The sequence below is a fragment of the Dinoponera quadriceps genome, unplaced genomic scaffold (assembly GCF_001313825.1).
Source record: "Dinoponera quadriceps isolate SergipeBrazil2010 unplaced genomic scaffold, ASM131382v1 scaffold1069, whole genome shotgun sequence".
Classification (NCBI taxonomy): domain Eukaryota; kingdom Metazoa; phylum Arthropoda; class Insecta; order Hymenoptera; family Formicidae; genus Dinoponera; species Dinoponera quadriceps.
Window position 1 is genome coordinate 562,356 of NW_014555200.1, and position 15,601 is coordinate 577,956.

General features: G+C 44.6%; 1 protein-coding gene across 3 annotated transcripts in view; it reads right to left on the minus strand.

Moving 5' to 3' along the window:
- LOC106743444 (keratin, type I cytoskeletal 10-like) overlaps positions 1-15,601 on the minus strand; it is a 95,879-nt gene that overhangs the window by 56,738 nt on the left and 23,540 nt on the right. For 2 of the 3 annotated variants that reach the window (XM_014617288.1, XM_014617292.1), the window contains exons 4-5: positions 6,796-7,153; positions 3,736-3,875 (exon numbers count right to left, since the gene is read on the minus strand). The gene's annotated coding sequence lies outside the window, so the exon portion shown is untranslated. The remainder of the gene's footprint in view (positions 1-3,735; positions 3,876-6,795; positions 7,154-15,601) is intronic. The other variant, XM_014617291.1, reaches the window with a different exon arrangement.

Consider the following 15,601-nt stretch of genomic DNA (forward strand, 5'->3'; position numbering starts at 1 on the left):
TCCGGAGTTTTATTTAGTTTCGATCGATTAGCCTGGAATAGCGGCACGCCGAGACGTTTCCGCGCGTACAATCGCGTCGTCTTTAGCGAGGAACGCACGCCGAGTTTTTACGCCTCGTACGCTAACTATCGCGTTATTTCGCGAATGTATGCACGCGCAAACCTGTCCGTCTCACTATCCTCGTGAAAGGCTCCTTCTCCTCCCGCTGCTCTTACTCCTCCAGTTCCTCGCGGAGGAAGGCTTCCCAGCACGAAGGGCTACGTGAGCCAGCTGAGGGTGCTTTTATCCCTTCCTACTTGCCCTCAGCCCCCTTCGCGTTCGCGTGTCTTGTGTATTTTTGCTGCACTATCTGCCTACATCTTGACATTTATACCGCCGCCAACGCGCCGTCGCCGCGGCTTGCGTTAGTTGGACTTTTTGTTCGCGCACGGCGCAATTTTTAATACACCTGGCTCGCCGAGAGAGAGAGAGAGAGAATGAGAAAGAAAGAGGGAGGGGGGAGGGGGGGGAGAGTTCGGAAAAACTTCCTTGATACCTTCTATCAAAGTAAAATGTCAGAGTCAAGGAGTTGCCGTAATGAAGCGGGCTCGAAGACGCGGATAACACGCCGATACACGTTTTCTGCCCTTTTCGCCCGTCCCTCCGATCGGGAAGGCGGATTCACCGCGGATTAGCCCCGGTGTGCTCGTGATATAAAAAAGCCAGTGGAAAGCGACTTGGCAAAGTTGTTTGGAGGGCGAGCCGGGGACGCCCGCTGAGCTTTTCTCAGCGTTTCAAGAGTCTCGCGTGTAATAATGGTAGCAGAACGCCCGGGAACCGTGAGCTCGGCGACAACGCAACGCGGTTTCGTTTGAAACAAACAATTACACTAAGGCCATTCTAATAGCGAGCTCTCTCTGCGAATGCATGCGCGATCGTCTCTGTATGCATATCGAGATTTCAAGAGCAATGCGCAGGCCGCCCGGAAGCCAGTGCAAACTTTGCCTAAACCCCGGAGTTGTTAATGTATGCATACGAGGGGCATTTCGCGGCGACATACATACGCCGAGTACAAACCGCGAATTAACGATTGAACCCTTGCGACGGATAGCTTGCAAGAGACCGCGACGAATTAAAGCTCGTCCGTGACAACGAGAGGTGACGTAATCGATCTAAGCCGGATAATAATAGAAGAGGGTGTGCGATTGCTACACAGCTGATAATTGCGGTTAGTATTGTCCGGCGGTAAGTAAACTTTTCAATGTATAGCAAATGCGTTGATTTTTAAGAACGATCGAGCAACTTATGTCGTACCACTTAAAATGAATTGACCCAGTAGCAAATATAGAATTATATTAACGTTGTATCAATGTATCCTCTCCCCCCCTCCCCCCAAATAAACGTTTCAATGTAATAAATACATTGATATAAATATATTAGTAGTAGCAAATACATGATAATTAATATATAATATTAATTTCTCGTCCCTTCCACACGTGAGCTTTCCAATATAATAAATACATTCATGCGAACGTATTAATGGCGGTAAATATGTAATCGTATCAATAGTGTCTCGTGTCAAATAAGCCTTTTGACGATATAGATAAATCATACGATTCATATAAGAGTGAAACATACGTATATAAATATAATGAAAATCTCACGCACATTAAATTCTCTAACATACCCGGATTATCCGGATAATCCGCGTACGCGCGGCCGGATAATTCAGATACACCGTGAAAAAAACCAATGCGATTTACGTTTACGCGTGCACTATTTACCGAGATTGCGTAATTTCGCTCACCATGACGCGTCGAAATTCATCGACGTCCAAAGTTCATTGTCCCCCGATGAGACCAGTCGCGCTGCACGCAGCATCCAGATTCCTTCGGGTCTCCGGCAGTCTCCATCGCGTCCGCAGTCCCACGTCGATCGCACTTCACTCGCTTCACTACACTCGCGACGCGATCACTTTAACGGCGTTTCAACGGGGAGTTCGATAAATTCTAAAACTTCGAGAACGCGTGATGCTCGCTGATCGAGAATCGCGGTTGGAGGATTGCTAGTAAAAGCTGCGAGATAAAAACGCGAGTTAACGACAGATCGCGAAACCCGTCGACGATCAGTCGCCGCCCTTCGCTCACTTTGCCGCGACGCGATCACTTGAGCGGGGCTCGGCGATTCAACGGGAAGTGCGATAAATTGCCGCACCTGGAGGATTCCGCGCTCACCGTGATTCACAAACGGCTTTGAAAACCGTGCGGAAGCTGCAAAGCGAGGAGACAAAAGCCTCGGTAATTACGACAGATCATGAAGCTCGTCGAAGGCTCGGAGCGCGCAGTGTGATATTCTCACGTAAGATATCTTCGCGGTATCTTTGTGAAGTTCGCTTTCGGGATACGCGGTGTGTGTTCCTCAGTAAGTTTCATTCAACGTGATTCGCGATTCTTCAAAAGCGTAATCGCGAACGCAAGCGCAGGTGCGGAAAGCGAAAACGGGAAAACGCCGCGCCGTGAAAAATCGCGAAATGTAATCGCGAATGAGAGAACGATGGGTAAAATGGGCCGATTTTAGCCCCCGGACAAGTAAAAATGGTATGTTTTTTTTCAAACTTTTCAGGTTTTTAAACTGCTGAATCTGATTCTGAAATTTAAAACATTGTTATTTGTCGGAAAATTATTAAAATTAGCATACGAAGCTATTAAATATATAAGAAGCTATTATACATTTTTCCAACAAATCAGGATTTTTTATAGGTCAGAATCAGCAGTTCAAAAACTACAAAAAGAAGAATCATACCGTTTTCACTCCAGAGGCTAAAATCCCACTTTACCCATCGTCTTTTTCATCTCTTTATAGCGAATGCAATCGACGCGTAAACAAATAAGAAACTTTAATTTTCCATTTCGATCTCTCGGTCGAGCTCGTGCACGCGTATACTGGTCGCGATGTAAAAAAATTAGAAACAAGACATCGCGACACAATCGCGAAAACAACGCGTCCGAGTTATGGATAGTCTGTCTATTTATGAAACTTTATTTACGCGATGGCGTAAACACGCTTGTTTGAAAAATTTGCGAAACTGACAACCGTGACGATCACAGAATTTCTCAACGCGAGCGAAGTAATTGCGAATTCCGCTTGGGGCAATGGCGCAATTTCAATGCGCCTTACACACTATTCGAGATAATTAAGGGATCACACTGTGTGAATATTTCCGTTGAATAATTTTATCATGTACCAAATATAGTAAGATCTCAAATGTATCTACCAAATATGTAAACATTCGGAGAAAATAATATTTAAAGAAGGAATATATAATATTTGAAGAGAGAGGTAATAATATTTGAAGAAGAAGTATTTGAAGGAGCGATTCTCTAACCGTGTTAAACAACGTGTATCGTTTAACCTTTTCAGGAATATTCGCATATATATGTATACGTTCAGATACGTTCAATTCTTCTTTTTTAACTCAAATACTGTCAACGAAAATATAACGGACAGTATAAATACGCATAAATACGCATTCGTCAAAAAATTCCAACCGGAAAAAGAGAAATCTCGTCGGATGATCGACAGACGTCATATTTATATGTCACTGTAAAATTAAATAATTTTCTGCAGATTTTTATAAATTCATCCCTGAAGGGGTTAAACGCGACGCGCTAACGTGTATGCAAAACTCAGCATGCAAGAAGCTACAAGCAAAGTGAATCGCATTGGTTTTCACGAGATTCTATGAAAATCCATCACCTCAATATGGAAGATTAAAGAAAATCGATGAGCCTATTTTCGAACCGACTCTGATCGAACCGGATCCTCCGGTGCGGCAGTCGCATATCCACAGGAACAGCATCCTCCAGAGCCGTGTGGCCTCCCCTGCTTCATCAGATCTAAAACAAAGAAATGGATTTCTCGATTAATTGTATTGCTCGACAGATCAAAGAACACGAGCTTAGCGATTGTATGTTTCGTAATTTAAATCCGCTAATAACGGGAGCAGTAGCCACCTTGTGAATTTCAGTTGGCACTCACGATGATCTTCGACGCGACGATCTTACGCGCGAGGTATCGTAATTTGCCTAACGGTCGCGTTGATCAAACGGAACAAGCTATAAATAATGCGAGACGCGATCCGGCATGCTCGCCTGTGTGTCTCGGATGCACAATAAGACATACCTACGCGTGTATCGTTCACGTAACCTTCCGCGCACTTGGCAATGTCGGACGATCTTTGACGCGCCCGCTCACTGAGCGAGCTGTTATACGCGATGTTTTTCTTTCTATTATATACATCGAGATATCGATGTGATCCACCATTGAGTCATCCGTCATATGAATCATCGAGGTGGGACTATCGATCATCTCATGAGCACTCGCGCAATATGGCAGAGCTTTGAAATCTTGATAATGTTAACATAAAACTAAATTGAAAAATCAAGATCGTGAGACGCGAATTCGTTAAATTCAGAGCCACGAGATATCGCTCGTTCACAGGATGTGAGCGATATTTAAACTTTTCCACGCGGCCAAATTGGCCCGCACGTTCGTATCGAGAGAAAGCGTACTTCGTACCTTTCGAAAATAATTGCGTACCGCGAGTGCTCCACCAGTGCCGAGAGAGTATCGACTTCGATGAAGAACATTGTAGATACGTATGTACATAGTCGTTTGCGTAGGAGGGCATAAATATGCAAAATCCCCCCGTATTTACGGGGCATAAAATTTTATGCATTTTTCAACGTGGCGTAATGCCCAGCCGCGAACGGTACCTACAGGACGCGGTGTCTACGTCAGGTTGTAATACTGACCTACGCAACTGTTACGGGGCAGGCAAGCGTGGGGACGATCCTGAGTCGCATTATGCGCTTTTTCACTTATTCCCGGCAAGCATCGACAAGAGCCGGTGCTCGCAAAAGGAAAAAAAACAGAGAAAAGCCGGAAAGCGCAATCTTGAGTTTCGTTCGAGCGAGAGTAAACAGGCTGCGTAATTAGGCGAACGGGGGCGGATTAGCCGCGCGCATTCATCTCTTTCACGGGGGAGGTATTACGGATTCTCGCGTATCGGCGGCAGAGTGGCGCGAAATTACGCGCCCGAAATTATCCTAGAGAGCGCAGTGAGCATTCTCGAGGTCGATATGCGCACATTTTTCGCTTGCGTAGACCGCGACAGTGCGAGTGATATATTCTCTTCGCGAGATATCCCCCCGGGGCCCTTTTACTTCGTTTTCGCGAATTTTTAATGAAATCGAAGTCACGAAAACACGAATTTCCTCGCCTCGATTAACGAGCGCATCCGCGAAAGAGAATGTTTTTTTCGTTACTGCTGAATTCCAACCTTCTCCCCCCTTTTTATTGCCGCCATCGACCGCGAGTATAGGCGAGAATTTCCATATTTTTGTCGCGTGTGCGAATTAACCCTACAGAACATCGCACTCCCTGCGAGTCTCGATTTCCTGACACTGGATGTATTGCACCCAGTTACCTTCAACTATTAATAACTCCTCGAAAAGTGGATATTTGTTGAACATATTTGTACTCGATTTAAACGCTAGGATGTCAGGAATGCGCCTATATCGTTGTAATTACGATTAACGTTTAAAAACAAATTTTTTTTAAAGCCGGAATAGAAATCCCTTAATCATACGAAACGTTATTTACTCCGTAAAATTACAGTTTTTTATAAAGTCGTATTGCATAAAAGAGATAGTAATTTTTTAAAGATAAAGGATGTAACTTTTCAAAAAAAAAAATAGAGAACAATGATATGACGCAAGCATGGAGAATCATGGAAGGATAACAGGAGATTTTTCCCCCTCCAATTCTGACCCTTTATCTTTCACTATGTAGAAACGCACGGGCGTTTCAATAACAGCATGTATGTGGTACACTCAAGTGTGGTGCTCTAGGATTAATGTGAGATTACACGAGCCGCTTAAAGTCGTCGGTCCGCCGATATCGCCGTATTTCGATTATTTCGAGTATTTCGGCATTCCCGAATCGACGATGACAACGAACGTCCTCTCGCAGATGCATAGATACAGACGAAAAAGGGGAAAGGGGGAAAAATCTATGCATGATATGGTTTCGTCTTCGGTCGTTGAACTGAAATGTCCCGGCCGATACTTTGGTACAAAGGCGAAAAACAGTGAAGCGCGTGGTTTTTATGTGATTAAAATTCCGTATCGACCGACGTCGCGCATGTAAAAGCCGCAGAAGTGAGGTGAAAAAAGAGCGCGAGCAAGCGCGAAACGTGTGCATTATTTCGGACAATATTTCTCGCGTCAAATTTACATGTCACATGCCGCGCAGTGTTTTAAAAAGACTCGCGGATATGAAACGCTTAACGTTATCTTGAAAATATGATCTCCACCTTTCCTTATCTCCCCCTCTCTCTCTTCTCTCTCATGTTTACTTTCAATTTGTTTGCATTTCTTTTTTCATTGTTTCTATATTGAAGTTCAGATAATATTCTTTGTGTTTACTTTCTTTTCTGAAACACTCTTAAGAAGCTTTGTCCCAGAATGTCAATAAAAGCATCTCTTTCTTCCCTCTGTCTCTCCATCTCTTTCACTTCTATTCTTCCGAACGCTTCTCCGACATGCGTCTGTTGAATCTCACGATTTTTAACACCGCAGCCGCAAATAACAATTATCACTGTCATCAGTGTCTCGTAACACGACGTTCACATCTGTTTATCGCGATTGAAAACAGTACATTTCGCAGCACATGTGTGCGCACAGTTCTGCGGTAAAGACACGTGAACCGCGCCTTAATGTGCGTGTCGTGAGAACCGCGAATTTAATTAAATACCTTCTTAACGCGCATGGATGCGCCGGGAGAGATCTCGAGGACTCGGGGAAAACCGCCCTTCGAAGCACCGGTGTTGCGTGTTGGCGCAGGTTAGTAATGCTCCCTTATTAAACATGTAGCAGACCGCAGCGTGTGCGCTCGACCTTCGTCAATATGAAGCCCATGCGAGAGAATGCGTTTGTTCTTTTAACCGTGGAGCGCACCTGCGGATTGGCGGGGAAGCCGCGGTGGAAATGGAACGCGCTTGTCGCTCGCGAGAGAGGAAACTTGCTTCTCTTCCTCCCCGTTCTTCTTCGCTCTCTTTCTCTCGAGCAGACTCGATCGAGCTGGCATTTCTCGTGAACGATCTCGCAAGGATCTGAGAACAATGTTCGAATTGTCATTATCTAAACATTATTTTCAATTTATAAGGACGTCAATAAAAATTATTATCACCATTATAAAGAACATCCGTTAGACGTTTTAAATAATGACAAAAGGAGGGGGGCAAATAAACCAAGATTATCTGGAACGTATGCCGCGAACCAATCCAACCCGTTATCGATCGTAGCGGGGATAAATTCGTCGAGGCGGGAGTCTTCCTGCGAGCACGTCGATATTTCATTTCCGATCGCGGCAATTACATCGTAAGGCACGTTCCCGATTTTCTCGTTCTTTTCGCGCCCCTCCCCCCCTTGAATCCCTCCCTCCCCGCAAATTGATACCAGTCACGCGGATCCGCGATAAATTATATCACATCAGTCCGATGGCCTGCCTCATTTACTTGAGCGTTCGGCCGTATGAGACGTCGTTCTGGTCGAAATTTCGCGAGACTGGCTCGTTGCCATGACTCGATCAAAGTTTCGGACGGAAGGGAGCGCAATAATAGGCGGATCCGCGAGAACGTCTCGCGAAGGAACATGAAACAATTCGGGATATTCACGCGCTGTCGCCCGTCCGAGCGGTCGCGTTCCGCCTCAATTAATAAGCGCTGAATTAGCAAGCCGCATACAAACACGCGTAATTAGTGATCGGTGACGTGGACAGTGCGCAAACACGACACGCGGACGATTTCGATCATTAGCTGTCCCGCAATTTTGTAATGATTCATAATGAAAAGCGCGCGGCTATTCGGACTTCTCGAGCGCTCGCGCCGCGGAGAAAATGCTCCATAAATCATTGCGCGTGGAGGAACGTCGCGAACTGCAAATATCCGAACTGCAGAAACACGCTAAAAAATCCATTTCGACTCTCCGCGCAATTTTACGCGGGAAACATCGCGAAGACGGTTGTGTATTTGCAAAGCAACGCGCCAGTATTGTAAAACATGCTTGTTTTTGCATGACGCAGTGCAATTTCACCTGGCCCGTTCATCTCGACCCGACGACTCGGAAAACAGTCGTGGATGCAGAGGAATCGCGTATATACACACTGCGTCATGTACGTTTTACCATTATGACTAGAGTTACTTGTTGCGATTTTCAACATGTGAACATAAAATCGAAAATCGTGTGAAATTCTCGATCTAGGAGATGGTTCAGCATATATAACGCCGACCGTATGTATAGCAAGTCACAGCAAGATCGCAGCACTTTTTTTTCGATGAGTTTCGCAACGTATCTCGTATCCGATAGGAAAATGTATCTCCTGAGGATAACTAAAAAACCAATTCTACTATCGGACACGGGATACGTTCCGAGACTTATAAAAAAAAAAAACGAATGCTGTAACCTCTTCGCGACTGACCATACATTCGTGCGTCGTATGTTACATTCGAGCGCGATCCAAATGTTAAATATAGAGAGTTGCGGGCGCATGTGTGCTAATAAAGTGAGAACTATCTCTCGAACGTATATCGATAATCAATCGATAATAAGCGAGACGCAGTTGCATGTTGCTCACACTGCTTTCCTGTTGCACTTTCCCGTCTGGCTTCCTATTATTACACAGCGGGGGAGCACCTGATACTTGTTCGACTTGCCCGCCTAGTTCGTCGGGAGGGATTGTAGGTCAGTAATAAGACCGTTCTCCCTCTCTTCTCCTCTCTAGGAGTACCAGCGTGTGCTTGTTCCTAAGTAAATGCACCTTCAGGCCGCGAGTTTACGCGCCGCTACTCCGCGTCATCGTTCCCCGCGACTTCCGAGCCGACAATTAACGGTTTGAACGGAGGACACAGAGCGACGAAGAGCGTCTCGCGCGATAAGTCACGACGGTTACTGTCGCTGTGAGCTGCACCGGAGACCAGAACGCAATTTTCCACGCGGTGGCGATTCGTGGGAGAATTTCGTTTGGAGAAAATGAATTCGTAGCTGACCGGGTAGTAAAGTCTTCTTACAGTTCGGACTTGGAAATCATGTTTCCACGGCCTCTCATAAATCCTTCCTGCGATTGCTTTTTTCTTTCCTTTCTCTCTCTCTCTCTCTCTCTCACTCACGCCGGGCTCTTGACTTTACTTTCAAGAACGAGCTTACCGAGCTGAGTGAAAAATCCATCAGATCGCGACGTATGTATAAAATTAAGTCGGAAACCACCACGTCTATCTCGCTGTAATATATCGGCCAAAACGTGCATATTCACGAACGGATCGCATCGTCTCCTCGTCCCGATAGCCGCACATTCGACCCCGCGGCTCCGGCCGATATCGGCCACGAATGTTCTTGATGCGCATCACCAGCGGGCAACTATGGAGAATATCTCCGCCGCATTCGCAGATAGACACGAGATACTTGAAGCCTCGTGCAAATAAGGCAGATGCATGCGGGTATCCGCATGCGAGCGCACTTGACTCTAAATGTTACCCGCTTTCACGTACGTGCGTGTGTGAGTGTGGCCGAATTTATAGCGGGCTTCGGCTTCGGCGATGGCGTCGATGCAGAAACGGAATATCGGTTCCCAAGCGTGTACACGGGAATGCCGAATACAAATGCGGCCAGCAGATTATATTATATCCGGTCGACCGATCAGTGATCCGTAATTATCTCGGCAGGAGCGCGCGTCGAAATATCAGAATAACAGAGACGAAAGTACCGGGGCCGAAGGTACTCGATACGCTAATTGGAATACGATTGGACGCTGAAACGATAAATGTCATGCAATAAAGAGACCGTTTTTCTCAGAGGACAACGGGGTCGCGTGGACTTATCGTTAACACGTCGCGTTTACCTTCGTCTATCGTGCAAAAACTTAATTCATAATTGAATTATCAAAAATATGATAAATAAAAAATAAATAATAACTACAATTAATAATTAAAATACATATAAAATTTAACGTAACTGTAATTTTAGTAAAATCAACTACTCATCTCGCGACAAACAACGTATTGGGAGGCGGTTGGTACATTCGAATTTCTGAGGGCAATCGCTGGTCAATTTTGCGCGTCGAAGGAATTAATTATCGCGGCGATAGTTTCGTTGTTTACGCGGCGGACGGTTTTATCGGAAAGCCATTTGTCACGGGGCTGTTTGTAAAAATAGAAAAGGAACATTATCACGCGCCAAACGGATACAAGATACGAATTCGCGCGGCGTTATATATCATGAGACTCCCACGATAAATGGCAAAGAAAATCTTTCACGGTTCGTGATGACGTATCGAAAAATAATTCTCACTGCCGGGTACTTTTCAGATACGCATATATATATATACACACGCATATATACACACGCATACAAGCGACGTAAGCATGAATGGAGCAAATAATATCGACTTTGCGTCAGTGGAGATTGAATAGAGCGCGGCTCGTAAGACATTCGACGCGATTAACATTTCGCCGTGAAGCGTATGCAAATGTTTCCAATGGAAAATGAATATTCATGGCGGGACGTCAGAAAATAATCAGAAAATAAAGCGAGCCGGAACCTACCGGCTTTCCGTGTAATTAATCTTTAACCGTGCCGCGCGCGAAGTTTCAATGATGCAAGCGGCAATGTACACTGTGACAAATCACGCGGTTAAATTCGAAAGTAAACCGTCTCGTTCGTCGAGCGCGCGTTTATTTTTCATGCCAGCATTGCCGGTCCTCCTCCTCCTCGCCGCCGTTGCGGCATATGTGCGACTTCCGTTCGAAATAAAACGGCTACTTGCATCTAAATCGCATTTAAATTCTTACAGGGAAACGCTCGAAAAGTGTCCTCCGGCGATTTTCGCGAATTTCGAATACGTTGCGCGCCGGCTGACAATAAGAGACACGTATTCCCTTATTTGCGCTTCGTTTCTCGTTCGAAACAACTCCTCCCTCCCTCGAAACCTTCGGTAATTTCCAATAATAATCCGTACGCGGTAATCATCGCTAATTAAGTTTTGTTTATTTACTGCTGATTAATCACACTGCTATTCCGCTCGCTCGCGCAAATAGATATTACGTAACGTAAATACTTTACCCTTATTTGTTTAATACATACTCCAATATTCTACGACCCCCTTTTAACACACTGTAAAAAAAAATTGGTCGGGGCAATCCTGAATCGGATTAAGCGAACTCAATTTTGGAACTGTGCATGGCAAAATTAATTAAATAAATAAATTAATTAATTAATTGCTTTAATTCTTTCGGCATAACTTGGATATTTTTGTTACCTTCGTTTAGGTCAAATAAACACAAAATTCTGCGTAAAATAAGTTATTATAACAGCTTTGGCTATTTCGCAAAGTCAAAACAATGATCAAATGAACATGACTCGTATTTACGCAATTTGCTCAACTCAGAGACTTAGTTCGTTTTACTCGATCATTTTTCTTTTTCAACGTAAGGGAACATTTCGTCAAGCGAATACGCGCAATTTTTACGACGTCGTACGAGCACATGCCGCGTGTAAGCACCTTGCAAATACCACTTGAGCCCATGAAAGCGCGCGTTTGGCCCTCTCAGCCAAAAATATGCTACTGAATTAATTGCATCGAGCATATCCAAAGACTCTCTGAAGTTATGTACTGAGATATGCGTTTCGGAAAGATGGATCGTTGATATTACGCCCGTTACTAACTAAATTGCGGTCTGATCCGCTCACTAATACCGTAGTGATCTACTACAGTGAGCGAATAGTACGCTGGCCAGGGGATAACTTGAGGGTTCTCTCGTACGTGATTCGTTTAATAGGAGATTTTCGGCCGGGCGGGTTGAACATGAGCTTATAAACGTTCGAGTGGCCACAAGGTATTCGCACGCAATACCCATCTACGTGCATATCGCAAAAATTACGTTATCAGCTAAGCCACCCTATCAAAGTGGGATTTCCCATCGAAGTGGCTTGGATCGCAGTGACGCGCATTAAACAAATAAGGGTGAGGCGCTTAAGTTAATATGCATGCACGCGGGAGAGCGAAATACCGGTGTAATTAATAACGATAAATAATGGAAGCGTAATTAGCGATAATTACTGTATATGGATTATTACTGGAAGTCATCGATACGCAAGAAATCCGGCCGGTATCCGCTGCGCTAATTGGGGAAAATTACTGAAATTCTTGCATGAAAAAATTGCTCGAAGATATCTGTTGTGGGATCAGGGCCGGTGTGTAACTTGAAATTTATTATCGTTCTTTCACCGTACACCGTCCGATACGAGATGTAAAGTAAGCCGTAGCCGCGCGCATGCAGCGCATACCCGTGGCGTATAGCTCACACAGTGCGCATTTGCCAATAATACGACTGGAGAGAGCAACGTTATTACCCACGGTTGAGTTGACAATAAAATTCTCTGTAATTTTTGTTCTCTCTTGAAAGTTTTACATTTCGCAAAAATATTAACGGGAGGTCGGGGTATTTAAAAAAGAGTATGACATTAAAAATATCCGAATGCGCAGATAAAGAGCTTTAACATCGACACAGACGTAAAACTCGATACACCACCATAAAGCTTGTCTGCAACATTTTTCACATACTTTCGGGAACATTTGATCTGATCTTTTGTCGAATTATCTTCGAAGGGACTTGTTTCAAGCCCTAAACGATCTTTCTTATTCACAGCTGGTATGCAACGTATCCAAGTTTCGTAAAAATTGTTGAGGGACATTTTTAAACATATTTTTGTCAGATGCGAAACCACAAATTTGCAAAGCGGAATGTTAAGTGGAACACTAGAATTCTGAGGTAAAGGGGAACGATGGATCGGACGAGAGCCGGAATCGCTGATCGTCACATCGCGAACGAGTCGTCAAAGAATTTTTTCTGCATCTCTCGCCGTCGCGCCACGCAATTTTAGGATCGCGGGCGCTCCGTGAAATCGCTGGCGCAGTAACTTTCGAACGGCCGCTTGGAATCACAAATTTCGAGAGAGGCTTGCAGAGCGCGGCTTAAATCCGTCGTCTGCGCCATTGTCGAATCTCAAACCTTTTCAAATTTCCTGATCTCGCTTTCTCTTTAAAGGGCTTTTTCCCCCTCCGTAATGTCATCGGCTATTCGTGTACAATTGAAAAGGAAAAACTGACGATTCAATATTGAAAATGAAAACGCTAAAAGCCCGGACGAAGTTTCTTTGTACAAATACCCATCACGTTTAATTATAACAATTTTTCCATGAGTTGCGATTCATAAAGAATTCAATTGCCTTGCACAAATTGGAAAAGTGGATTTTAATTAAATTCTGTTAAATAAAATATCGCTGAACGTCATTAACTTTAAACATGCATGGAAAAAAGCAGCTTTCGTTGCTTTATCGTGTCGTATCGACGATGCAATATCTCGATTGGCTTTCCCCTGACGACGCATTCGCGTAGGAGATCTTTCCCGTTTCCTAAACGTCCCGTTCTCTTCGTCTCTTCGGAATAATCGATTTACTTAGGCGGAAAGCCCCGTATTTAATTCGAAGTTATTTTGCTTTTACGAGCGCAAAGGAGGATTCATAAAGCCAATAAAACTTTTGTCGTGGAGGAATCCTCTGTAAGTGGTACCGTAGGAAAGTTTGCCGAGCGTAAGGAAATCTCGGTCGCGCAAAATCAATGCCTGTTCGCGGACTCACCCGTCAGAAAGGGAGTGAAAGAGAGAGAAAGAGAAATGTATATCTTATCAGTGCGAATATCTTTGATTCCCGGCTACGTGGGTGGAAAATTGAATTACGTAAAATCTCTTACGCTATATATTTCGCGCGACGATCACCCGTAAGATCAATATCGGCGTTCTTACGTCGTTTCACGATTATATATTAACGTCTTACGAGGACGATAACGATAGTATCAGTGTGAATGCCTAACGTCGTGTGTTGATCTCCCTATGTAATTTCTGCCTTAATTTACTCCCTTCCATTTAGCGGAGTAGTTGACTAACTTTCAAAGATAGCTGCTTACTCGTTTCGAGATTACACACGCTATACGCGCTCGACACAAGAACTGGTATCATTAATGCGATGGCCCCCTTCGGTATTGATGTCAGTTATCCGACATTAAAGTGTAATCGTTTTTCTTGTTGTGTACACGTCCATCGTTTTAAAAACCGCTCTTAGACCGTGTACAACATAGTTCATATGTAAATGTCCCGGGTTGCTTTTGGATTTACTTCGGTACCAAAGTACGTTCGCACAGATGCTCCATGTTCTTGTTTTGGTTAATTACATTACGATGTAATTATATCACGAAACTGTACAGATTGCAGGATACTTTGTAGCATAAAAACACAGAAGAAAAAATGTCGCTTTCACCGTTGTTTGGTCAATCGAAACAATTAGTTGTCTGAAAAGTTTTAACGTCGAAAAGTTCTGAAAAGTTACCGAACCCGCCCCGGTCTCTCTTACGTACATTTGTCACGTAATTATCAACTATGCTTTCACATAGTTCGGCATTACGTTGTGTGAATGAAGTCCAACAAGCTGTAGAACTTCCATCTCGGGCGAACAACGCGGCTCATTTTCCGCTGATTAATCAAACGCAATACACAGATCTATGTGTAAACGCGCGCTAACATACACACAAACGCAGACTTTAGTTATGCAATTCTTACGTAACTCCCGACTTCGTCGAGTAAATGGAGTTCAACTGGCCGCATAACTTCAATTTCAGGCGGACTACGCGGACAACGCGGCTCATTCTCCGCTAATTAATCAACTTCATCGACTTAAGCAGTTTATAATTACTAACAACTGCTTTCTCTCGCGCCTCTTCTCCCTCTCTTCTCACTCTCTCTGTTTCTCTCTTCCCCTCTCGGAAGCCGTCTGAATTATCCCCCGAACTTCTTCGCGTAATTATAATACAAGTTTACGAGGGGGGGTGATTCCGATCTCGATCAATCACCGCGTGAAATCAATCCAGCGGGAGCGACATCGATTTGCTTAATTATCCTCACCTTGATCTATCTTTCCTCGTAAAGTGAGATACGCCTAACTGAAACAGCACTCTCGGCGCGGGCGTATTTTACCACCTAATATCTGGCGCGAAGCCCATCTATATTAATCTTTAGGAGTTCTCCCCGTTGTCGTAACAGCGCCGTAAACCGGTAGCGCGCTCACGCTAACCAGTTAACGCTAACTTGTAAATTATAGCGGATCCTCCTCCAATCTTTAACCGATATACCGGGGCTTCGCCGCTAACATCGGCAGGAGATACAAACAGTAGCTAGGCACTCTCTCTCTCTCTCTCTCTCTCTCTCTCACTGTATCTATGGTGAGGAGAGGGTGGCCAAAGGGAGATAGGCAATTGTATTATTCAACACTTATACCGACTCACAGCCGAACACGAGAGAGGCAAATATAGTGCCGGCCGGTGCCGGAGAGAACGGGTACTACGCTGGGAAGTGTGGCGCCTGGAATATCGGTATCGAGTTCCTCGATCGTCCCTCTACTCCCCGGAGACAAGAGCAGAGCTCGACATTATAACCGCGCCTTGATGCTCGTGTAAT